Source organism: Labrus bergylta, chromosome 8, assembly GCF_963930695.1.
Source record: "Labrus bergylta chromosome 8, fLabBer1.1, whole genome shotgun sequence".
NCBI lineage: Eukaryota > Metazoa > Chordata > Actinopteri > Labriformes > Labridae > Labrus > Labrus bergylta.
The window spans coordinates 21,398,228-21,423,356 of record NC_089202.1 but is presented as its reverse complement, the minus strand read 5'-3'; the positions used below and the strand labels follow the sequence as shown (position 1 = coordinate 21,423,356).

The window sequence follows — 25,129 nt, the reverse complement described above, 5'->3', positions numbered from 1 at the left end:
GTTGTTTTTTGATGATTTACCCACAATCAAATCTTCATGTCAGCTGGATAACAACAGTTATTTTAGTCAGCCTTTGCATATATTGTTTCTGTGTAGACTACACAATAACACATTTAACACTGAAACAAAACCTTTTTGGTATACTTGCATTGTTGTGAGAACAAGTCTAAAACGACTAAGTTGTATTTTGATATTATTAGCAAATTCTCAAAGGCTAAAACCCCTTTAATTGTTTTATTCATTATATGAACAGGTGGAGGGTGAAGTCCTGTTAGCATCAAAGTAAAGTTAAAATTTTAAAATTCTTCACAGCCTTCCTACCAAAAAAAAAAAATGGAACCACATTGATCTTGTTGGATTGCAGTTTTGATTAGTTGGTCTGTAATTGTACCAGGTGTTTGTTACAGATTTCAATATTTCAACAGGTAAAGGGGATTTGCTTTTAAATTTGATACAAATATTTGTCCTCCACAGAGAGGGGATCTTATATCTTTGTTGAACAGCTGAGTTTTCCCTGCGAGGCTTTACCTTGAGGTTGATATTTTTGTTTTTTAGGGAACTATCGGATGTATCGACATGAAATGTGGTTCAGATGTTCGTCTTTCAACTCGAGATGAACTCCAGTGTCTTTGGTGCCATCGTACAGTCAAGAGTTGTGTTCTCTTCAAATGGTAATGAAGCCATAGATTACCTTTCTGAGGCCTGTGGAGGATAAACAAATCCTTAAATATATTCCTTGGATTTGAAGAAAATCACTAAACCGCTGTATGCACCTGAGCATCAAAGCCTCACACTCAGAACTCAAACAGGTAAACAAGCTTGCAAGGGCAGAGCTTTACATTTCTAGCTCTTTTGAAGGTTAGTCTGGAGTGGGGTTGACCACAGATTAAAGTCGTCCCACGGTGTTTGGGGTGCGTGTTAACAGTCAGTGAGAGCAATATCGAGTTAGTCTGACATTATTAGAAAACAGCAGAAGAAGAAGAAGATGAGACATTTCAGAGTGAACCTCCTCAGCACCTGGCCAACAATCAGATCTCCTTCCGTCATTCTTAGCTGTGTTCCCTCACAGCTGGCATTTAGTGATAATATGGCGAGGGCAGTCTTAAAAGCACCACGTCTAAAGACTTTTATGTAAAACGATATGCAAATGGGGATGATTATATAACATGAAATGTCTTTCTGAGTGATATATCCCGTGGGCTGGTGTGATATAACGGACAGCTATATTATCATACCTTCACAACATGCATAAAGTGAAAAAGAGCGAGCGAGAGAGAGAGAGAGAGAGAGAGAGAGACGGTTTGAGTGACAGCCGGCCACCAGCTCAGCAAACATGAGGGTTCTTCAGCTCTCCAGCACAGCAGTTCTTAGTCAGCTTCAGGTGTGGTAGTCAGATAACACAAACACACACACACACACACACACACACACACACACACACACACACACACACCGAGCTCTGTATAGGGACTGCTGCTATCTGCCATGCAACGATGAGAAGATCTCAGAGGTTCACAAAGCAAACACTTCTTCTCTTCCAAGTGTTTGAAACAGATGATTTCGGTCACATTATCCTCTCTATGTGCTCGTTAAATTTACACTGCCTGACTGGAAACCGTATAGATCTGCATCATATCACAGAGAGTATCTGCATTCATTAGTTTTCTATAAATGTTCCAGGAATGTGTGTTGGCGCCGAGAAATGCTGACAGCTTCATCGCTCATTGATCTTCAGAGTATATCAGTGATCTGACAGCTCAGCGATCAATGAAACACTGAAAATCTACATCGGTGTTTCCCAACAAGAGGGGGGGGGGCTTGTTATGCAGGAGCGAGTATTACAGTTGCCAGGGCGAAATGAGAAAAGATTGTAGCTCAGCTAATATGGAGGTATGGAAATAATGGGGGGTTTTTCTTTCAAAAGAGAGAAAAAAACTACAGCTAATATGTCCATGAAATGTTGTTAAAGTTATGATGTTAGACCTAGGACTTTCACACTTGCAGAAAACTCTTTGCCAGAGGAGCTGTATATGTGAACACAAACAGCAGACATTTTTTACTACGATCTCCGTGCACGTGATTAAACTGCGACATTATGTTTTCTCTTCAACCGTATGTTGTTCTCCGCTCTTTTTGTTGACATTGTGACTACACATAGCATCAGAGGCGCTGCTTGTCAACAGGCAAGGCAGGCAACTGCTTGGGGCCCCGGACCAGTACGACCCAATCAGTATTGTATAGCGGACTCTGCTGCTTCTTCTGCTACTTAAACATCGGTTTTACCTCAGGAGACCCCACGCCCCCCCTCCTGTCTGACAGGGATAGTCTCCCTCTGTGAGGAGCATATGTGAACAGACAGGTCAGGAGATTCGCCGGAGCAGTCCTCATGACATTATCTAGATATTTCCAGAAGTGAACATACAGACAGATTATTTCTCTCTTGCAACCAAACCAATCAATGCTGATTACCATCCATCTGAGGTCCAGTTTTGCTGAAGGTTCTGTCTGTTTAAAGAAAACGATTCAGTCCCACAGTCATCTTATGCAAGCAGTTATTGTCAGGTATCTGTAAATAATTATACGGCAGTCTAGACTCTATGCTCTCTATGCGTACAGACCTGTGAGAAAACTCTTTTTGTAATGTTGCTGTGAAAATAGAACGGACTCAACATGACTTACACTAACCGCTGCGATTAATTGACTGGATGTGCCCCCCACTAATATGAGTCACATGAAACTCACCTTTACACAGCCTCTAGTTTAAGTGAAAAACCAGAATGTGACAACCTCCTCTGTTATATAACTTATGGTGTGAAAAGACTTCATCAGGCTGCTGGGGGTGCATCAGACCAAAAGGTCAAGAATTTAATTTACTGAAGTTTACAAATCTGAAACTGAACCTTGTGCATACTCATTTAGCAACAGAAGATTCTCCTTGAAGAGTTTTATCCTAAACAAATTGAAAGGATGGCTGAAATAATGAAAAAAAAAAACCCCACACCTGGAATCAGATGGGTTTTTTTTTTACCACATACCGAAACACAGTTTCATGGAAATCGCATCTATATTTCACTTTTTGATTTCCAAAGGGCATCAGAATGTCTTTGTGACACCTGCAGTAACATTGAAGAAGACATGCATCAAGACAGACTGACGGCCAAGCCTGCACATATGCCACATCAAACCCCTTTCACGATTTCCCCCCGAGGTGATATTACGGAGATAAGGCACACCAGCATATATTCTCCTGGGAAATAAACAGCCTCATACAGATGTTTAATATCTTTAAACCCCTCCAGGACTAGTTAGCATCAAACACAACACCAGAAGCCTCTGCAGACAAGATGGCAGTCATCTTCTCACTGCAGTTTTTCTTCTTCTTCTTCTTCTTCTTCTTCTTCTTCTTCTTCTTCTTCTTCTTCTTCTTCAGTTTTAGCTGAGCGCACGTGTCTCAGTGACACCCTGCCTCACACTGACTTACACACATTCACACCTGGCCGATACCCAGAACAACCAGTTTTAACTCTGGGGCACTTCATGGCTCTTCAGGCAGAGTTGTGTTCAGGCTCATCTCAACAGAAGCTGCAGGAGTGCGAGTCATCCAATATATTTTTAAAATTGTTTTTTTTCTACCTTAAACCCGCAGAGAGTACGTAAGGGTATTACAAGTCAGAGATCCTGCATTGCATAAAAGGTTTGTGAATAGGTCATCAACGTGTGCATGTAATATCATACAGCCTCTCTAATGACACTGGATATCACTCCAGCCTGCTTATAACCCACATTAAAAGCCGTTTGTATTCAGTGGAGTTTTTTCTCTTTAATTCAGAATTTTTCCTCTAGTGCTCCTCATCAAACGCTCAATTTCCCTTCAAATTAAGAGACGAATACAATTATTTATTTTATGAACAGGCATTAAAGGTATTAATTGGTTTCTTAACAAAGGTTATTAAATGTTTGCACCAAATAAATATGTGAACTCAAAATATTGTGTCTTGCACAGAAAGACTTATCTGCTGTGAAAAAGTAAAAGCACAAGTCTAGAATCAATAGCTTGTGTAAACTTCAGATGTGAGTTCACCGGGTTACAGTTCCTCTGGTTGCAGCTTATTACATCTGACCACAAGCTGTTTAGATGTGTATTGCATGCCTGTAGGCAACACAGTGGCGAGTTGATGGATCTGAGATATTGATCGACAGAAATCAATTTAAGAAACAGCATAAATGTACTCAAGGTGATTTCTTTATTTTTAAGTTATACAAACAGACAGAGGTATTATAGGCTAAATTATCAGATCATCTTACAGCCTACAGCACTGTGAGTCCAAGACAAATTTCCCCAAGGGGACAATAAAGTGTATCATATCGTATTGTATACTTAAGGGCGTGTCTGACCCGATTGACAGGCAGTAAAAATTTGCCAGGAGACTTCAATCAATCAGTCTTTCTTGGCATAAGGCCAATTCATAACAAATGTTACCTTCGAGACACTGCCTCAGCTCCAGCTCTCAGCCTGTCGTTATGTTGACTGAAAGTTAGGCTGAGACAGGATTTCCAACATGGCGGCTGCTGCTGATGAGCCTCCGTGACATCACTCAGGCTTCGTCCATTAATATTTAAAGTCTACAGTTTCACCTCTTATCACGTTTCAACTGTTGACTTCTTTTCAGCGCTGTCCGACATTATCCTGCTTCCCTTTCCTCCTTAAACCTGCCGTCAGTCACTTTTATGGCCAATTAACTTTGGTTCATATTACCGTCATTCACGTCTTAGGCTTCAAAGATGGCACAATGAGACATAAAAACCATTGTGGCACCAGCAAAACAATAATTATATCACATGAGTCAGGAGTATGATTTACTGCCTTCTCAATGTTTTTTCTCATATCTGCACTACTGTAGCTTGACTTTAGAAATATGTTTGAATAGAGGCACAACATGAACATAGTACTTACCATCATTTTTGCTATTCAAAACATTCATTTCTTGATGTCCACAGTGGATGATTGGTGTCAAACATGAACACAGTTTGGACAGAGAATCACTGGATTGTCAAATATAGCCTTTACTTAAGTCTTTTGTTGTCAGTCTTTTGGCCTCTCCCAGGCTACATACATACAAAACCAACAACCCACCACAGCCCAAAGCACTTCTCTAACCTTTAGCTTTCTGCCAGTTCCCAGCAATGCGTCAGAAACCCAGGTGTGAATCATGAAAAGCTTGTTAAAGCCGCAATGTTAGCGCTGTGGCTGTGCAATGAAGCGGATGCAGAGACACACATGAATCCAAGGTGCAACAACCTTGACAGAGAGCTGCTGGCGAGTTGCCGATCCATCCGCCTTGACAAAAGAGTAAAAATAGACGTGAGGAAGTGGGAAAAAATGGCAAGGACAGGGTTCAGCTTAATGACAAGAGTTATAATGCAGCTCGCTTTGGAGAGTTTTTCAATGGAGACCTCATTCAGTGCCAACTCTGTGACTGAAAGATACGGTTTAAATAGAGTCACTGGTGAAATTAATTTGGACAGTTTCCACGGCAACTCTGAAGTTTGAGGTTAAGACGTGAGTGCAGTACTCGTCTGCCAAGTCGAAGTTAGTGTCTCCTCCGAAATGCTCTTCTCTGTTTCCCAATTGTTGCTTAAATGGTTCATCGTTGTGAAATCCACGGTGCCATTTTTTAGCTGTCAGTCTCCCAGACTGTCTTCAGTTTGGGAGAATAAATCTCTGAATGTAAAGATTGAAAAACTCTAGAATTAGGCTAATATACAAAATCAGATATATCTAATACTGTGCACAAAATCTCCTACAGTACATTCCTTACACTTTGATATTAGTCTAACCTGATTAATTAATACATTGTTGTTTGTATATAGAAATGTGTTTGTGTCAGTCTGTCACCAAAGGAACTTTGTTGTCTTAATCAGACTGCACTAAAAGGATTTAGATGAAATAACTGCACGGCTCAAAGCTCCACCGAGGGATTCTGATAAGGGACTGTTTTAAATTTAGTAAGCTGTTGTTCTAAAGACAGGAGCACACACACACATTTTCAGATTCAGCTGCGCCTGCAGGATCATATTTCATACATCCACCTGAGTGTTTAGTTAATGTTTAATGTCTAGATTTCAACACATGCACATGCTCTATAAGGAGGGTAGTATGTGACCTTTAAAGCGAGGTCACACTCCTGGCGTACTTTTCAAAGTAAAAGCCTGCATTGGCTTTTTGTTTGTGCAGAATGCTTTTATTCTGAAGTTGTTCATGGAAAGTTGTTTGTTAAATCAAGTGATTCAACTTTCGGTGACATGTTCTTCCAACCTGTAACTCCAGGATCTGAAAGGGTTCTGTAAATATGAATTAGACGTTTCAGGTTGAACGAGGTTGAAATGAATGAAACAAAAGATGATTACTTCTTATTACATTTCTGTATGAAGAGGCTCAAGTGGCTGGTTTGTAGGAAAATCTAATCTGGTGTTTGTCTGTACTTGCTGGAGTGACCGAACACAGAATAAAAACTTGAGGCCAAAGCAGACAGCTACTTAAACAAGTGTTCAATTATTTATAATTTTTTTCTTTTACTTTCTTTTGTTTTTTTGATCATTTCAAGCTCTCATGCAAGTTTTACAATGAGGCACATTATAAACCGTCAGACTGAGACACTAATCAGTCGCATCACAAATCATGCCCCGCGGTGGTAGCGAATTTGGAAGTGATGATTTATGAATGAAAAGAAAAAAAAAAGCGAGTGGGACGAGAAAGGGAAATGAAAGCAAAAGCTGTACTTTGCATTAGCTCAGCCAGAATTTTATATTTTCCTCGCAGGCAAATGAATTATTCTTGAACAAAACAGATGTTTTCAGCCTGCAGAGATGAGGATGAACAGCTGGACATAGTAAAGGAAAGTTTGCTTCTCTTGGAAAAGAGTTTCCTCCTGACGATTAGCCGTGTGTGACTAAACATCCACGAAGACAATTTGTGTTGTTCTGGCTCGACCGACTGCAATATAAACTGTGTAGCAGAGTTCCCCGCCAATGTGCTCACAATGCATTTCTCCCATTTAACACCTGAAGAATACAAATAAAGATGATGGTTTACGGCAAGGTTTTCTTTTATTTAAAGCTCCTGTGAGGAGTTCTTAGCTGGTTATGACACAGACTGAAATGAATTATGACACCTGTTTAAAAGCTGGAAAATTAAAACAAGACCATCAGGGACATTAGTTTTGTCTGAATATTATCAATGCCTGAAATTGCTGCAAAAAAGCAACAAAAGATGAAGATACCACAAAAGACTCGGACGTTGATGGATTAGTGTGAGTTGCATGTTAAACATTGAGACAAATACCAAATTTTGTCCGTTTTTTATGTCAGAAAACACGACTTACAGATGTACAAGATCAGCAAAAATACAGGAGTTTTCGCTTTGTCCACAGGAGGTCGCCACAAACAAACAAGACAAACCAGAAGGTCAGATGCTTTAAATGGACTAAAGACTGCTCTTTGCACCTTTTAATAACAATGTATTGAGCAGCTATGACATTAGCCTCCAGCTGATGAATCAATCAATATTAAGAGTTTTTTAAAAAGTCTTAAATTGGATTTAAAGTTCCCCATGAAGCCGACCTTCGAGAGTATCTACCTGCCGTGTTGTGACGTATTTCCAACTCAAATGGGAAACAACCAATTACAAGAAAGAAGGCGGGACATAGCGTTGGGATTGATTTGATTGGATTGTTAGGCTCGACAAAGCTTTTTAATTGGCCGAAGAAATCAGTTAATGCTTCTGAGTGCAGCATGAGTCATCAGACATTTGAAAAGTTTTACAGTAAGAGTTAATTATTATGTTATTTAGATGTAAAAATACTCAGATGATGCTTCATTGAAAAATATTTAGCAGATAAATGAACATTCAACACACTGGATTTACACTGGGAAAATGTATTTCTCATATCATGGGGACTTTAAAGACTTTTGGTAGCCCCTTTAAACTTGTCACTTCAGCCTTTTGTGAGCTAAATATCCCATTTAAGAATTGAAAGTCCCTGGGATCAGAAGGGAGGCGGCTGCTGGGTAACACTCGGGTTAAGGTGTCCTGCAGACATGTTACCTAACTCTGCATAATGAAAGGACGGAGCGTGGGTCAATAACAGGGCAGACTGCCAGAGAAATACGTCATCCCCTGATTCCAAAACCGAATCTCCAGTGAGTTAAGGACGGCTGCTGTGCTGAGAGAGGTGTTTTTAGACTTTAACTCTGACATTGTTTCTGCGAGCTTGTTAGAGGAGAAGGCGCTCCAGCAGAAGGATCTGCCTCTTCTCGAGAGAAAACAAAGTCATGCATCCTGAAGGGGGGGGGGGGGGGGTGTTAGGAAGCTTTGCAAGATTACACTTATTTAATGAGATATGAATACAATTTTGAGTTTGTCTGCAGATTATCAAAGAAGGCCACATTTCTTTAGATTTACATCCAGCTGCAGTGTAACTCAAAAGATAAAATAAACATCAACAGCAGATTGTCAATGACACTCAGTCTTTGATGGGTTTAAAAATAGATGTACGCCTTTGCTGTATCACAAAGAATTAATGTCAGAGAAGAGATGAGAACCGTCTTTGTGTTCAGAGAAGAAATTAAAAAAATAAGAAAACTCTGTGGAATGAGCGCGATAAAATCTGCAGCCGCGTACAGCTCTCGCATAAATCCAATTGTATCTCAATGACAAATATCTCACCATCTCTACATCCCTTTGCACCTACTGGTGTGTGAGTCTGCAACTCCCTTTCACTCCCTTCCCTTGTCGACGTGTGTGCGAGTGTGTGTTAGTGTGTGTGTGTATCTGTGGTACCATTTGGCTTTCCAGTCTGTACTCGGCTGCCTCTTAATTGAATATCTGCGCATAGCAGTGTAATGCTGCATGGGAGGAGAGAGACAGGAGGCAGAAGGAGAGAGGGAGGAGCTCAAGGAAGAAGAAAAGGAGAAATAAAAAGAGAGAGAAAGAGAGAGAGAGAGAGGAGGTTGTCAGGCCGACACCAGTGCCGTGTCTCACTGTCACCTCAAGGCTCGGTGCTGTTCTTTGCCAATGCACAAAGTCTTCTTCACCCTGGAGTAACATGTGGCTCTGTGTGTGTGTGTGTGTGCGTGTGTGTGTGTGCGTGTGTGTGTGTGTGTGTGTGTGTGATTGTCCTTACTCAGCTCAGATTTGTACTCGTTTCTGAAAGAACCTTACTGTCTAGTGCGTCATCTCTGTGTACCTGCCTGTTATGAAGCATTTCCACATGCGTCACCTTTTTTTTTTTTGTGTCTTTTATCCTCACCTGGCAGTGTTGTGGCGTCAGTGAATCCCCGAGCTGCGTCGTGCTCCGAACATGCAGTGCAGCACTCCTACAAGTGGTTCTTCTCCAATACGTATATATATGTGTGTGTGTGTGTGTGTGTGTGTGTAGGAGGATGTGACAAAGCCAGCAATATGTTCACGTTGTTGTGCAGGTTTAAAATATGCCAGTGCAATGAGAAACTGTGTGTATGTGAGTGTGTATGTGTGTCTCTTCAAAATATGAAATCTGAGAGTATTTTGTTTGCGCTTCACACCTTGTGATGAAGATTCTTTACACGTTTTCTTGGAGAGAAGAAACTTCATAACAATCTAGGTGTCTTTGCACTCTAAAACTGACTCTGTGGCTGATGTCATGCAATCAGCTAGGATGCACAGATCCTAATTTTGGCATCTGTATGTCAAGTCATTACGTCTCTTTTTGCACTGAAGTCGTCCTCGGCTGGCTTCTGCGGCTTAACTCGGAGGTTTACTTTACCTGTGGGTTTTTGACTCTGTCAGAAAAAATAAAGAATTTGAAGACGAGGCTTTGGGCGCTGGGGCAAAGTGAAGACCATTTTTTAACTTTCTGGGACATTTTACAGACTAAACCATTACTCCTGAAAATATCCAAAAGAAAATGCAATTAGTATCAGCTGCAGCCCTTTTTAGTGAATTAGATTGGAACACTTGGAAAGAAGAGTACAGAAAATGTAAGTGGAAGGAGCATCTTTAAAGCAGCTACGTGTGTCCACCCAGCCGTCGATATGTATAGAACAGCATCACTCCTTGAGGAGATCTTTCTTTCTATGGCAACTTGGGAGGATAACTTCCCACGAGGACATACCTGAGGATCAACCTGGCATTGTCGGATCTGATCGTCACCTCCTCCATCCTTCCACATCCTCTGGCACAGCAGTGGTTGGCGAAGCGTTGATGATTCACAAATGACTTCGCAATAACTGGAAAGCAGAAAACAAGAGCTGCAGAGAGATGTGTTTGTGTGGGTGGTCAGTGCGCCGTTGGCAGGTGGCGGTATTTTAAAGGTTAAAAATGTGGGCTTTTATTTGGAAAGGCACCGAGTTTAATCTGCAAAATGTTACTGGGAAAATATGAAACTGAGTGCTAAATAGTGAAAAACAGTCACTATTGTTGACGTGATCTCGAGGAAATCTAGGACTGGTCCAGAACTTCGGACTTCTAATGCAATGTGGTGCTGCAAAAAGGCTTAATCGTATCAACCATTCATTTATTAGATTCAACTGATGTGATCCTGAACACCAATGAATGCCATCCTTTGATGATTTCAGAGAATCTTCTCACATTAAAGACCCTGTAAAAAACCCACACTTTACCTAATATCATCTCACCCATTAGTCAAGGTTGGACTCTCTCTTTTTAAAAAACATTACACTGATTAATAATGTCAAAGAAATCAGCCATTAACTGGAAGCAGCACTTTATAATACCTCATATTCGGCTTTACCTAACTGGCTTTTATAATCTTTCTAAACATCCTGAGTGAGTTTCTGTTAGCAGCACTGTGAGGTGAGAGGCTAACTGTAGAATGCTAACATGCTCAAACTGACAGTGCTGGTGGTGAGGTCAAAACGGGCACAAAACGAACAACAAATCATCCTCAGAAAGACAAAGCAAGTTTGTTTGAAAGTTTTTTTCTTTATTCTCGTGTGATCTTGTAGTTCTCCTGTGATGTGTGTACAGCCGCTCATGGCTGACCTCCGCTGCGCCCACGTTTGAGAAAGGGATGCAGTTAGGCAGGGCGCGCACTGTCCAACGGAGCACAACTGCGGCACACACAGAGTATGTGGGGATTTGGGGGGGGTCACATTGGCCAAAAAGTATTTTTGGAAATATTTTGGAACCAGAGGGTCAAGTCCCGGTGCGGACCAAAGTCTGGAAGTTGGTCTGGTTGCTGGGGAGGTGCCAGATCACTTTCCGAGTACTGCAGATGTGCCCTTGAGCAAGGCAACAACCCCCCCCCCCCCCCAACAGCTCTGGGTAGCAGTGTGTAGCAGCCCCATATACAGGTCCTGTTTGTGAATGTGTGTAACTCGGGCCTGTAAGAAGCATGTCTCTAGATTACAGAGTGTAAAACCCCCCTCTGAATTTCCCCCTCTGGATTAATATGGTATATACAATAAAATCAATACAAATAAAAGTCCATAACTATGTATACATTGACACAAAGAATCATTATAAAAGCCTGATCAGAATAAAATGCTTCATGTAAAGAGAGACTGATCTGAACGGGTGCATTCAGAAAGACATTTCTTTGCAGCAGATAAGAAATGGAGGGACGACTCTGCGCATGTCACAATGGTTTTACAGTGAATCAAAGCTTGATGGATGTGTACGCATGTCATAATTGGGTCACTTAATTTGCTGTCTTTGTAAACAGTGACGTTAGAATCCCCAATCAGAATGATTTATTCAGGTTGACGAAATGTTTTGCACAAGTCAAACAAGCTAATGGTTCAAGACATCCATGGAGAAGATTCTAATTTTGTTTTGATTTTTCACATGCATGTATTCATGACATTCACACTGCATGCAGCTGTATCGCAGATCTGATTTTCCGTGACAGTATGAAGGTCAAGTCATGTAGAATCTGAGTGCATGATGCGACTATGATGTCACTCGTCGTGGTTCTGCGCTGGCTGGACGGGTAGGAGCGGGAGTAACTCGCACTCAGTGAAAACATGCACGACAGCTGCAATGAAGGTGGTCAGTGGAGGGACAGTCTCCCCGTATTTCTGCTCTGTCTTGTGAAAATAGTGTTTTTAATTCTTTCCAACATGGGAAGATAATGTTGATGCACGAAAAACCAGAAGTGTAGTGTCTGATTTTATTCAGTGAGGAAGACTGCACTGAGTTGTTTGATATGCTAAGACACGATCACAGAGGAGGGAAGAGTAAGAGAAGAAGAAAAAAGTAAAAAGGTGTGATCAGTGTGTATTTATCACATAATAAACCTGCACAGTGGGAATAAAAGTGTTTCATGTTAATGAGGGAAGATGGACAGATAGAACTCAGACCCCTCACATTATCATGCTCCGTCACTTACTGCATAAACGATTTAATCTTTCCTGTATTTTTCCGTGCAAACTCTGATATGAATCATGATCTATTCCTCAGCATGCTGTAGATGACTGAGGAGAGCTGAACAAACGAGCCGTTTATCAGAGTCGATTAATGCAGCACAGTCATGAGACACAACCTGGATCTGCCGATGACGCCGACCTTTTTCAATGTTTTCTTTTCACTGTAAAAACACACTCCGGTCGGCTCTTTCATCCTTTTCATTCAGAGACAACCCACAGAACAAAAGGCTTTCAGGCTGTGTGATGTCTTTTTTTGTTGTTCTTTTGCACATGTGGTTAAGTTCAGGGACTGAGCACCTCACATAGGAATCTGACGCAGGCCACATTGAAAAAGTAACGTGAACAGGCAAAGAAAAATACCAGATATGAGCAATACATCTGAATTGAGCATAATGTCTTGCACTGTGCATTAAGCCTTAGATCATACATCGCACACAGAGAATTACTGGCGCGTCAGCGTGGCAGTCTGTCAACTTTACAGTGTCTATGAGCTATCTGTGTCCATGCAATTAGTTTTAATTGGAATAAACGTATCCACAGCACCTCTCCTCTAAAAAAAGAAGACATACTGTAAAATGTAAAGCAGTTATAACCCTGATGAAAACAGTTTCTCATTCAGTCCGTCTGCAATGCTCTTTGGAGGGGTTTTGGGGGGCTGCAGGCCATGTTGATGCTCACTTTAGTTAGCTCATATTTGCAGCAGCTTAAGATCAAGAAATTCAGAGAATTGTATTTTTTTCTGGAAAGATTAAAAAGTAAATCCAGCTGACTATTGGAACAGAAATAAACATGCCTCCTGTAGGAAGACCACAACAGTCATCTTAGCTGGTAGAAAAGGGTAGTGCTGTTAAACTGAAAATAAATCAAAAACAATAACTGGATCCATATATAAGCTCCTGGTACAGCCCTGGTATTTGGCCATGAATCAAAGTAGTGGAAGAAATTAGTTTATGTTGCAAAAAAGAAAAGTCTGTCCAAAAACCACAAATTTCAACCTCACAATGACACTAGAGTCAAGTGATTGTCTGGAAATCACAAATGTCAGAAGAAACATTGGGTGCCAGTACATCCACTAGATGTTGGGAAATTGAACAGGATTGTTAAAGAGGTTACACCTTTGATGGTGCTTGAGGAAAAGTTAGGGGGTCATCAGAACAACCAGGATTACTGCGGTGAACACTTCTTCATTGGCTTCATTTTTCAATGCTTGGGGTTGACTCCTGTGAGGACACGTTTGTGCAGCCATGATCGATTGAAGAGTGAAGACTTTACCTGTTTGACATTTGTTTGTTTGCCCTTTGGTGTTTTCTGATCTTTCAATCCTGTCAGCACATTTTTTTTTCATCAGGTAATTTGTAAAAGATTCTGGACAACTCTGGTTGCTTCCTGATCGATCAGAGCGTCCCCACTGGCTGGAAAAGTTAAGAAAGAAAAAAAAAAAAAAAAAAAATGACACACCAATGCTCCTAATGCCAGCCGCTCCCACACTGGCATCCTCTACACCTCGTCCTCCTTCTTTGGCTTTAAGCCCAGCCAGGTGGCAGTGTGCACATGTCTACTTCTGTCGTCGTTGTTCAACCATCCATCATCCCGTCACAAACTAAAAGACTTTTCTCTCTTCCACTTTCTCACAATGCAACACCCGGCTCCCTCCTGTTTTTTCCATTTTCTCCTGCCGCTCTTCAGGGGTCTGGCTGTCACAGTGTGTTTCCTGTTACAACTTTTCTGGTTGCTTCCTCTGCTGTCAGCCCGAACCTCCCGTTATCTCTCTATCTGTCTGAAACATGGAAGCTGACACGAGCTGGTGTCGGCTCTGCGAGTGGTTGCACCAGAGCTGGAGCGGATGGCACCTTGGTCAAGTTTAGACGGACAGTGAGGAGATGGAGGAGGTCTGGCAGACATCGCAGTGTGGGATCACTTCCATTAAAAGTTTTTTAACGACCTGTGATGGAAGCACTGGTTCCCCTGGAGTTGAGCTCTGTGATGTTAGCAGTTGGCTAATGGTGTTTGACAGAGCATGCCTAAACTAATTACAGTATTTATTATGAGAAATGTTTTTCTCTTGTGATATAAAGAGTATTTGAAAGTCTTTTTTTCATCCAATTGGAAGTTATATATGGAAAATATTTCTTGAAATGAGTCGGCATGATGACAGTTGTCTATATGTGTAATAACTCCTCATTTTAAAACAGAGTTTTTTGTTATTGTGCTGAAGGAATCAGAGATTCAATGAGTACAAGAGAGGAAGAAAACACAGAAATGCCAAAAAAGGACTTTCTTTTGTAAGCCAATCATCTTATTATACTTTCATTTAAAAAGACAAGAGCCCAGAGTTAAGTCCTGCTAGTTCCACAGCAGGATTTTAAATGATTTCCACTGGTTGACATTTTGTGAAATTTTCTTTAGAAAAAAAACAAGCACCCTGCAACTTTGACTCTACAGGCAGAAAGAAAGAAAAAGACAGCTTACTTTTGAACAGACCAGGGAGAGACAGGTTCTTATAAATATTTCACCTCTGAATATTCCCATCTTAAAGCTTTTTCATAAATACAAGTGCAGCTTTTATAATGGGAATAACATTAAAAGGTTCCTTTTTTTATGTAATTTAATTCAAAAAGTGAAACTTTCATATGTTAATCCTGATGATTATGACTTAAAGTTCATAAAATCAAAAAAATTACAATATTACATAAGCCCAATCAGAAAAAATACAGAAGTATAATACAGAAATGTCGACCCTTAAGTATGTTAATTTATGCACTCAATACTTGGTCGAGGCTCCTTTGGCAAGAATTACTGAATGACTGCGGCGTGGCATGGAGGCACTCAGCCTGTGGCACTGCTGAGGTGTTGTGAAAGCCCTGGTTGCTTTGATGGCGGCCTTCAGCTCGTCTGCATTGTTAGGTGGTGGTCTCTCATCTTCCTCTCGACAATACCCCAGATAGATTCTCTTTCTAATTCTATGAGCCGCACCTGTATTCTCAAGGGTACTTAACGTGGAACAACTAGAGTCCTTTTATCAGTTCTATATACCTGCCAATTAGAGAAACTTTGCTTTAAACAAGTAATTTAGTCCATTGCAAATTATTCTATGCTACAGTACCCATTGGCCTCACTGCAAAGACAAAAAATCTGTCAAGTTTGCAAATCAGATGAAAAGTATAAGCTGTGCTTTTGTATTGTAGTTAAAGATAGCCTGCCGCTTTTTCCTAAAAAATAAAATGTTGACTTATACAAAAGTAATGCTGCTTAGTCATCACTTATGGGCCTCCATACATGTTATGTGGTGACTGTGTCTGCAGAGACCCTGTCTTCTGTCTGGGTTTACACGTTACACGGCAGTCTAATGCTGTGTGTTTTCAAATGAACTCAGAAATGCACACATACAGTATAGAGCTTTTTCTGCCATGCCAACTTGAGCTTTTGAGTGACGTTTCACCCCTTTTACAGCTGTTGCTACTTCCAGTCCTGGCTCAGATTCTGACACAACTTTGTCTTGCCATGATACCTCTATGACATTTACATCAACTGCAAGATGTTATGGAAGTAAAAGCCCCATCTTGAACTGGCAGTGTTAAAGGGACTAGTGCCACAGTAGGTCTACACACTGTGAAGTTACACTCTTTAGATAAACTAAATGAAATAACTTCAGGTATTGGCTCTATGGGACTTCATGTGCAGAAGTGTTTCTCTCTGGGTGTAGTGTCTACATGGAGACTCATCACTTTAAGGTTGCCAGTCATAAACCATCAGTAGTTAGTTTTCCTCTGTTTCCAGCCTTTATGCCGAGCCAATTGTTAGAAGCATCCGGCTTTATCTTTTTATTTACTCAACAGACATCAATTTTCTCGTCTTACTCTGTAAAAGAAATAGCAGTAAGTACATTTCCCAGAAAGTTTCTCTGTTTATAGTGTTCAGCCTTTGACTTTTCATCCAAGAACCAGATATTTTAGCAGAGTTACTCATCATTTCTACTGATGATTCATGGCCATACACGCCTTAGCAATACTTCAGCTGCCTGATAAATCACATTGTGTTTAAGCAAAAAACAAAACTATTTTATTTTCATATTTTGATGCCCATAATAGCTACGTCTATTCTCTCTTTGTTGCTCAATGCTGGCTACATACCAGAGGATTTTTTCTGCTTTAGTTGCGCCCAACCCCGTAAACGTTCAGGGAGGGGGGAGGGGGGAGGGGGGAGGGGGGGGGGGGGGCCTGATTAAAGGCTTGTTGCAAACGATTATTACTCCAAATAACCCTCAAGTGTGTGGTGTCAATAGGTTTACTGCTCCCGATTGAGTCAGAGCCTCCCCGATCTTGAGTCATAAACGTGTTTGATATTTATGATTCCAGACTGGGCTGCCTCAGGCCGACTACCCGTAATAGCCAATCAGAGAAAGCAGACCAGAAAGCGTCACAAACTGGATGTTGCATACTTTAACTCAAACTCACAAAAATGGCAGCAAACATGAACACACATGTGCCCCGAGCCAAGTGGAATATTGAAAACAAAAAACTGCTTGTGAAATTATGGGAGCGCACAATCCGCCCCCGATCTCAGTGGGATTAACCTGGCCAGATTATGGTCAAATAAATAAATAAAAATAAACATGAGTTCCTGTATAATCACTCGTGTAAGACATACCAGCTGACGACGTCGGTCTTCCATACTTTTTTTTTTTCTTCTGAAGTCAGGTTTGTTCATGCGAGTTTCTAAAAGATCTCCTGTGTGGAATCGCCACTGTAAAATCGTTACCTGTAGTGTCCCACATTTTTATAATCGCTAAAAATTAAAAAAAAATGTCACGTGTGTAGCCCGCCTAAGACAAAGAAGTTGTTGATATGCAAGCATCTTGCATCGTCCTACCATGCATACTGACAACTAGAGCGATGCATCATAAGATCAGTGCCTATGGGACAGGCTGACTGCAGCACATCCTCAGACATGAGAATGAATTTGTGCAGGTATTGTAACGATACAAGAGTCTACCTTAAATCTTAGTTTTAAAGCAGATTGCACGTGTAGCTGCAGAAAGGAGTGTGTGAGAGACGGCTGCAGGGACTCAAAAGAAGAAGAAAAAGAAGCGACGCATGAGAACAGAAGGACAGAGGGAACAGGCTGAGGAGAGGAAAAGATTACTACCATAGAGCATCAGGCTGAGCTTCACATCCTTAATGGTAACCATGGAAATAATTATAGTGCAGACAGACAGGCTGTGGTACAAAGAGAGAAAAGGAAAGAGAGGGTGTGAGCGAAGGAGGAAGGGAGAGGAAAAGACAACGGGAGAGGACGAGAGAAAGAGAGCCGTGGGGGGTAACGTAGCTGAAATGTTTGTTGGAATCCCTGAAGCCTGTCTCTGCAGCCTCGGATGATTGGGAGCTATTTGAAGGTGGCACGAGCGGGGAAGTGGTGGAGGTTGAACCCAAGTAAAACAGTTTTAAAAACCTCCAAGAAGTAGCTGCGGAGTGCAGTCACACATCTTTAGCCTCATATAAATCTTTTATTTGATATGAAACTGCAGCGGTCTTGCATGAAAGAAAAGCGTGGAGGTTCGTTATTTTTCAGCCAGCTTTATATCTCGCCAGCAATAAAGGGACTGTGGTGCGGTGAGTAAAGCAACTGTACAGATGCCATAAAACAACAATGGTTAAAAAAGTTGCTTCAAATTTACAGTTGTCATGGAAACTGATCTAAGATACCCTTTACCCCTCTGAAAGTGCTGATTGCTTATTATTGCTGAAAGCTCAATCAATGCTGATGTCCTCACAGCTGAAATTAAAAGTGCTCGATGCTGCTTGTATCATTTATACACTCAGACACGCACCGCACTGAGGTGTGGAATTACACGTTTGGTCGATTTACATAATTGAATGTATTGGCTGGCCGGTTATTATATGGATTTCTGAGCAGTATTTATATAAATTAATGGAGAGGCGTGCGAGCTCATGGGAAATTAGCAGGGGTGGTGCACGGCTTGGATGTAGAAATTATCATACAGAATTTTGATTGGTCATGATTTGTGTGAAGCTGTGTGTGTGTGTGTGTGTGTGTGTGTTTAACAGCATGCACAGGCAGGTGGTACACCGGGGGTATTGTAGATGTACATTGCGAGTAATAACATGCTTGCATGCTTCCCATACAGTTGCCCCAGGCTCTGAACTTCACACTGTGCTGTGTGCACGCCAGGAGAAGGTGAAGGAGAAAAGAAAGTGGGGGGGGGGGGGATGGAGAAGTAAATAGAAAGGGGATGGAGGAGTTAAAGTGATGAGGGCTACTTGCAGGGCTTAAAATCCCTCCAGGTCTCAGCAGGAATCCAGCAAACCCCACCTCTTTTAAACGTCTCTCTCTCCTCCTCCTCTTCTCTCTCACTCACTCTTACACACTACTGGAAATAGAGAGAGGGAGGGAGAGAGAGAGAGAGAGATTGAAGCGCAGGGCATCAGTGCACTGCTGCTGCCTCTCCAAACTGTACTGCTGTCCACCTGTGCAGGATTATCTGCGTCCAGGCAGCAGACAGGAGACGCTACACCATCCATCGTTTACCAGGCGGATTACTTAAAGATGAACCGCCGTTTGGTGGGGATGAAACGAGGGACTAAGTTGCCGTCATCGCCTCTTTTCTTTTTTCCTTCGTGTACTGCCTGTCAGCCGCTGGCACGCGTTCAGTTTTAGGCATTGCAGTTTTTAGACTACTTTCTGCCGTGGCTTGTTTCTTGGCCGCTCCACTTCGTTTCTCTCTCTCTCTTCCCACAGTGCTCTGTGGCGTTTGGTGCTTGTCCACACATATCCTCCTGCATTGGAAATTAAAGCTTCCTTTTTTGATTACTCCCGCTTGCCCGCTGACTGCCCCGTCGGAGGAGTCCGATCAGGACGAGAAGGCGCAGCAGGGAGCGCAGCGCGTCTTCTCCGCCCGCACATTGGCGCACATGCGGAGAGGCGGAGATATTGCGCACCGCACCACACATGGCGCGGACATGCACGCTCACATGCACGTGCACACATACGGACGCACATCCAATCACGCAGCTTTTCCCCTCTGCGTGTAGCTTTTGATTGCAGCGAAGCGCCGGTTTCCTCCTGAGTCCAAAGTCGAAACGCGTTTACCTTTCACTCATCCATCCTTGGCAAGTTCATTTTTGACATGCACAAGGCGGACACCCACTAAGGAAAGCACTGCAGAAACATTCCCATCTAAAAGATGAGAGAAATTGGCCTCAGCGGATCTTCCGTCGGTCACCGGAATTGCGAGTGCAGGGTCGGGGCGGAGGGCAGCGGGGAGAGAGGACAGGGAGAGGCCGGGGAGGAGGAGCTCTCAGCCGGACTGCCCGCCGCGGAAGAGCCGGTGCTGCCGGTGCTGAAGAAGCAGGCTGCTGCTGCTGCCGGGGGGAGGCGGGGGGAGGATGAACAGTGCCTCAGTGTGAAATTATAACACTCAGCTGGCTTTGTGAGTGTTTGTTTTTTCCGTCGTTGTACCTCTCACTAATTAGTCTGAAGATGCGAGATAACGAACAGTGGCCTACTTAATAACTGTCATCCTGTACTCTTATCAACGTGGCACTTTTGGGTCACCTGAAAAGGTAAATTCAGCACAAGTAAAGGCCTGCAGTCGCGAATTTACCTGAGCTGTACCCTTTGGAAGGACATCCTCCCACTTCTAGGCCACTTTACAGCAGTTTAACTTTGTGTCATGGTTGTGTTTTCTTCCTAGCTTGTAGTTGAATAGTCTGAGAATAATCCTCATAATAATAATAATCCTGTAATCTTTGTTTACCGACTTCTAGTGTGTCTGTGGAGCTCAGTAGTGAGTTAATGGTCACCATATTGCACTGAATGGTACTTTTTATGTCTTAAGTATTACAAAGCTATAATAATTCTTTATAGTAGTATATATAGTTTATAGTTTTCTGTGATATTTCTATAGAATTGTACTTTAAATGTATTATACGACCGCTTTAGATATTTTTTTTATGACATCTTACTCTGAGAAATTCAGTTAGCTTGAAGGAGCCCTGTTTCCAGGTGCCTTGATATTGGAGGCTGGTGATTTATCATTTATTCATATACCTATTTGTCTATGAAATATTTAAAGGTTAGAGATTGGTTTGAGGCCATCATTCATCCATTTGCACATGGAAGTGTTTTGCTGCCTTGGTCTTGTGCGGTGCAATTGATTTCCCTGGCTTTGCTTCAGTCAGAGTCCTCTTTATTCCTGTTTTTTTTTCTAGGCTAATTTGAGCGCTGACTATCTGAGCAATACTTCTCTGCCCTGGAACGTGAACACGGCCTTATAAACCCTCCAGAAGACGGTCACCTGCCTGTCAGACAGTCAGACAAACACGTGTGTGTCATGACACTTGTTGGCAGGTGCCGTTTGCAGATACACCAACACGCTCGGTTATTTATAGACGTTCGTATCACTGTGTGCTTTTGGAGTATCGATTCGGAACAAGAGCTGATGCTCGCTGGAATGTAACACAAACTACGGAGCTGCTGCAGTTTCACAAACAGAGACTCAGTGGAATACAGGCTGCTGAAGTCAGTGAATGCATCTCCGGTATTAGCTGAAATCAGCTTACTGTGGGGGTCACAAAGACTGCAAACCCAGAGACATTGTCTCTAGAAGTCTGGACACAAAGCACAACAAGCCCCACCTGATCTAGGTAGGACATATTTATCTTCTTCTTTGACTTTTGTTCCATTCAAATCCATATTTGTGTGAGTCTAAATCAATACACATTCTGATGCAAGTGAAAAAAACCCACTGAAAACAAGCATGATTTTGTTGGGTAAAATAAATGCACACACAACATAACTGCAACTTTGCACAGCGCTGATTTTCTTTTCTGAGTGAGTGTGTAAATTTGACCTAATCCCGACATCAGATTTGATGTATTCTTTAAGACAAAAAGCAGCCTCAGAGTCAGATATACGCTGTGAAATGATCTTCACCTCATTGGCACCCATCTCTTGTGCGATGACATCACTATTTTTTGTGTTGAGCACCAAGCTCATGAGCACAGATAGTGCACCGCTCCCATCTGCTGTTTCATCACATGCAATGTAACAGTCAAGCAAAAGCTCATTTGCATAAATCTGTATCTGTGTTGCTCATCTAATACTGGACTTTTCAGTTGATTTTCTTTTTTCTGAGTGTTGAAGAATCTTTCCCTGCAGCTTAAAGCTCAGCTAGACTTCAAGTACAGCATTGCTCTCTCGCTGTATTATCCAAGCAAATAAGATCAGACTGTACTGTATTGTTTACGCACTAAAAAATCAAATAACTCCCAACGAAAAACACAAGCTTGATCCAAAATTTTCAAAGATTTCTTTGAATTAAAGCTGCATCGGGGTATATTTGCAGAGAGGCAGGAAAACACTCCTCTGCCTTCACTTCCAACCGAGGCGAATCAGATCTGCAGACATTTGATTGACACCTGAAAGTAAAATGTTCCTGCAGGAAAGTTTACATCAGACGCCCACGACACATCATTAACATTGCAAGCAAACAGCCGAGAAATAGCACCATCAATCCAACTCGTATTCTGACATTATCTTACTAATTTCTCCAAACCCAGCATGAGAATTTTCCGCTTCAAACTAAATGTCAACCTATAAAAACGTTCCCATGACAGATTTAGCATTGTGCAAATGCTCAAAATAAAACAGCAGACTAGTGTCTTGTGGATTTGTTCACATTTAAATCCACTTTTGCCCGTCGAATCATCTCTGAGAAAACAAAGGATTGTCCAGAATATTGGGTAAATTCCAACTTGGCGCCTGCTGCTCATGTCGAGGAGAGAAACTTGTGATCAGCAGTCAAAATGTATCAGGATCTGACTGTTGGCTGCTGCTTCCTTCTCGCTGTGTTTGTAATTATTGGTAGATTTCAGCTACACTAACTCATAGCTCCATTATTTCACTGCACATTGGACTATACTTCTGTGGTTTATTTTGCACTTTCAGCTGTTGTGTAACATTCACACTCGAGATCATTGGACTTCTTTATGTAACACTGAATTTATGTCTATTTTGGAATAGTCTTATATGATTCTTTTCAGCCAGGGCTTTGCTTTGCATTTTGTACATTTTTCTTTTATTTCATGCAGGAATTTATTTTTAAACCACTGTAGGCTGTTCATCAGCAGCACTAGGGTTTGTAGTATTACATTTCTGTAAAGTTCGGGAGGCTTATGAGGGACAGCCTCATGCAGAAACTGAGAATGCAAGCTGAAGCCGTGACCGTACAGCAGACCCGAATCTCAGCTGCTAGCTTCTGTTAGTTTTGTTTTTTACTCTCCTTGAAAACATAAGTGTGTTTGATTTGATTTACGCTTCACTTATCAGGATTCTTATTCATAGAATTCTATGCTATTGATTTACAAAATATCTCTTACAAAGCAGCCTGGACCAGACAGTAGACAAAACATCACACAGCAACCAGTAACAAGATTGTAACTAAACAGAAGTTACATAAACTCTATTTTAAGATGGACGGAGAACCAGCCGCCTGGAAGTGAAGCCAAAATACTTAGAACTCCGCCCACCGAATGGCTGCAGTATAGGCCAATGACCCCGCCCCTTCCACTATCAAGAACACACATTGAACTTACTGATAAAACATCAAAAGATCCCTCAGATCGGCTCCGTCCACAGCAGAACAGATTCATATGATACTCATTGTTATAGAAAGTTCAGAAACATAAACACTCAAACTATAATGACAGAAACCAGGTTTTGGGAATTTTTTTGTGGTCCATCTGTTTTTACAGTCGGGGGTTGATGAGGGAGCAGAAAAGGCTTTTTTTTTTTTTTTTTTTTTTTTAATTTTTTTTACAGAAAACGAAGTGAGTCAGAGGAGTTTAATACAGAATCTGGTTGCAGCTGTTGAAAGTTTGAGGAGTCAGTAGTGAACAGAAATAAGATGGCAGCTCACATAATATGGCCGTATAAAGAAAGATGGTTCAGAACAAATTTCTCATACAAGATGCAGCAATGTTTCCAAAAAAGTGAAACCAGGGACAAATCACTAAGTGGCATGGCACCAGTCCAACTTTATTTTTTGGGTTTTTTATGCCTTTATTTGGAGATACAATGTCAGTCAGAAATTGGAGAGAGAGGGAGAGAGAGAGGGGAACGACATGCTGTAAAGGAGACGCAGGTCGGATTTGAACCCGGGTCGCCCGCTTGAGGGACTATAACCACTGTACATGGGGCACAAAAACTAACCAATAGGCTACCGTCGCCACGAGTCCAACTTTCTTAGTGCAGACGAAGCAGCATGCATGTAGGGAATATCAACGTAGTCAAATAGTGATAAAGAAAGAGGCTTGACTGAGTATTTTCCTTTTACACCAAACACAGCATCTGTTTCTATAAGATATCCTTGTTTCTCTTGTTACACACTTATTATGAAATAAGGTGTGACCCTGACCAACGATGTACATAGTCGAACCTGATTGTTAAGATTTTGTGTTTTGTCGACTGATTGCTGAATGTCTTTTTTTTTGTGCCGATAATGGATGTTTCTTGTAGCCAATGAAATTCTGAACACGTGTATATGATGCTAAAATCATTTACTGGCTGATTTCTTCATGCACACACTAAGGAGATTGATTAAAAAGTATTTTCAGAATTGCATTAACAGTATTAATGAGTTGATAGTTATACCAAGATAGGCTATGAGTCATGATTTTTTTGGAGACAACAGACACGTCTATGTAAAATAAGACACTGAGCACCCTGATATAGAATGGGATGTTGAATGAAGCTCTTTCAAACAAATGGTTTGATCTTCGAGTATTTGAGGTCATTTCCTTCTCAGAAAAATCAGAGCTTTGTCATACTTATCTGCAACAAAACAAAACAATCACATACAATGGAATTCCCTGAGTTAGACTATAAATACCAATAATTCAAGGCTGAAAAAACAAACTGTATAAAAATCCCAAGTGCTTACAGTGTATTGATACAAGTTCAAACAATCACTGAAAATAACAAAGTAAAACCATGACCACTACAAGCTCAGCAACTCAGTTCTTAGTCATCATAACCTGATTTTGTCCACATCCATTAAATCCACTGAACTTCTCCTCCTGTAACGTTGCGTAAAACCTTCGGTCCTCTCTGTGCTGCTGTCTTTACCGACATGTCTGAATAACCACAGCCCTCCTCTGTTGAGCCCTGACGTTTATCCCGCGTTTGCCCGGGGCTTATGGTAAATGATGCTTGTTAAAGGCTGCTAAGAATAGAAATAGTGCATTCCCCCTTAGCAGACATATGGGTTACACAGTAAATCTGAAAGGCTCTGGTTTAAGGCTGGATTTTTATTGGTTATTTAAAAAGTGATTCTGGTGAAGGTTATCTTCTCTCTGCAACAGAACTTGTTCATTCTGGACATATGCATCAGCAAACCTCGGCACATTAAGTAATATGGCCCCTCAGCACTTCTATCCTGACATGGCCATCTTGCAGACTCTAAAGATCACATTTATCATTCATGGAAACATACTGTAGCTGTGTGCACACAGTGCATTTCAGAGTTTTGTTCAGAAGGCAGAATAGACTTTGACAGAGAGGTCAGGGTTTGCACAGAGACTCTGCTGCTGCTCTATGAAGGATTGAAACCTTGCACGGTATCTTTAAAATCACAACTCTGTGCCAGCTTTCCTCAACATCCACACACATTTAGCTCCTTCAGACC

At 41.5% G+C, this 25,129-nt stretch overlaps 1 protein-coding gene across 16 annotated transcripts in view; it reads left to right on the top strand.

Moving 5' to 3' along the window:
- syngap1b (synaptic Ras GTPase activating protein 1b) overlaps positions 1–25,129 on the top strand; it is a 180,699-nt gene that overhangs the window by 83,143 nt on the left and 72,427 nt on the right. Inside the window, exons 1-2 of one of the 16 annotated variants that reach the window (XM_065958269.1) lie at positions 18,879–20,006; positions 20,655–21,089. The exons of 13 other annotated variants lie outside the window; for them this stretch is intronic. The gene's annotated coding sequence lies outside the window, so the exon portion shown is untranslated. Of the gene's footprint in view, positions 1–18,878; positions 21,090–25,129 lie in introns of those variants that run through there. 2 more of the 16 variants (XM_065958268.1, XM_065958270.1) reach the window with 2 other exon arrangements.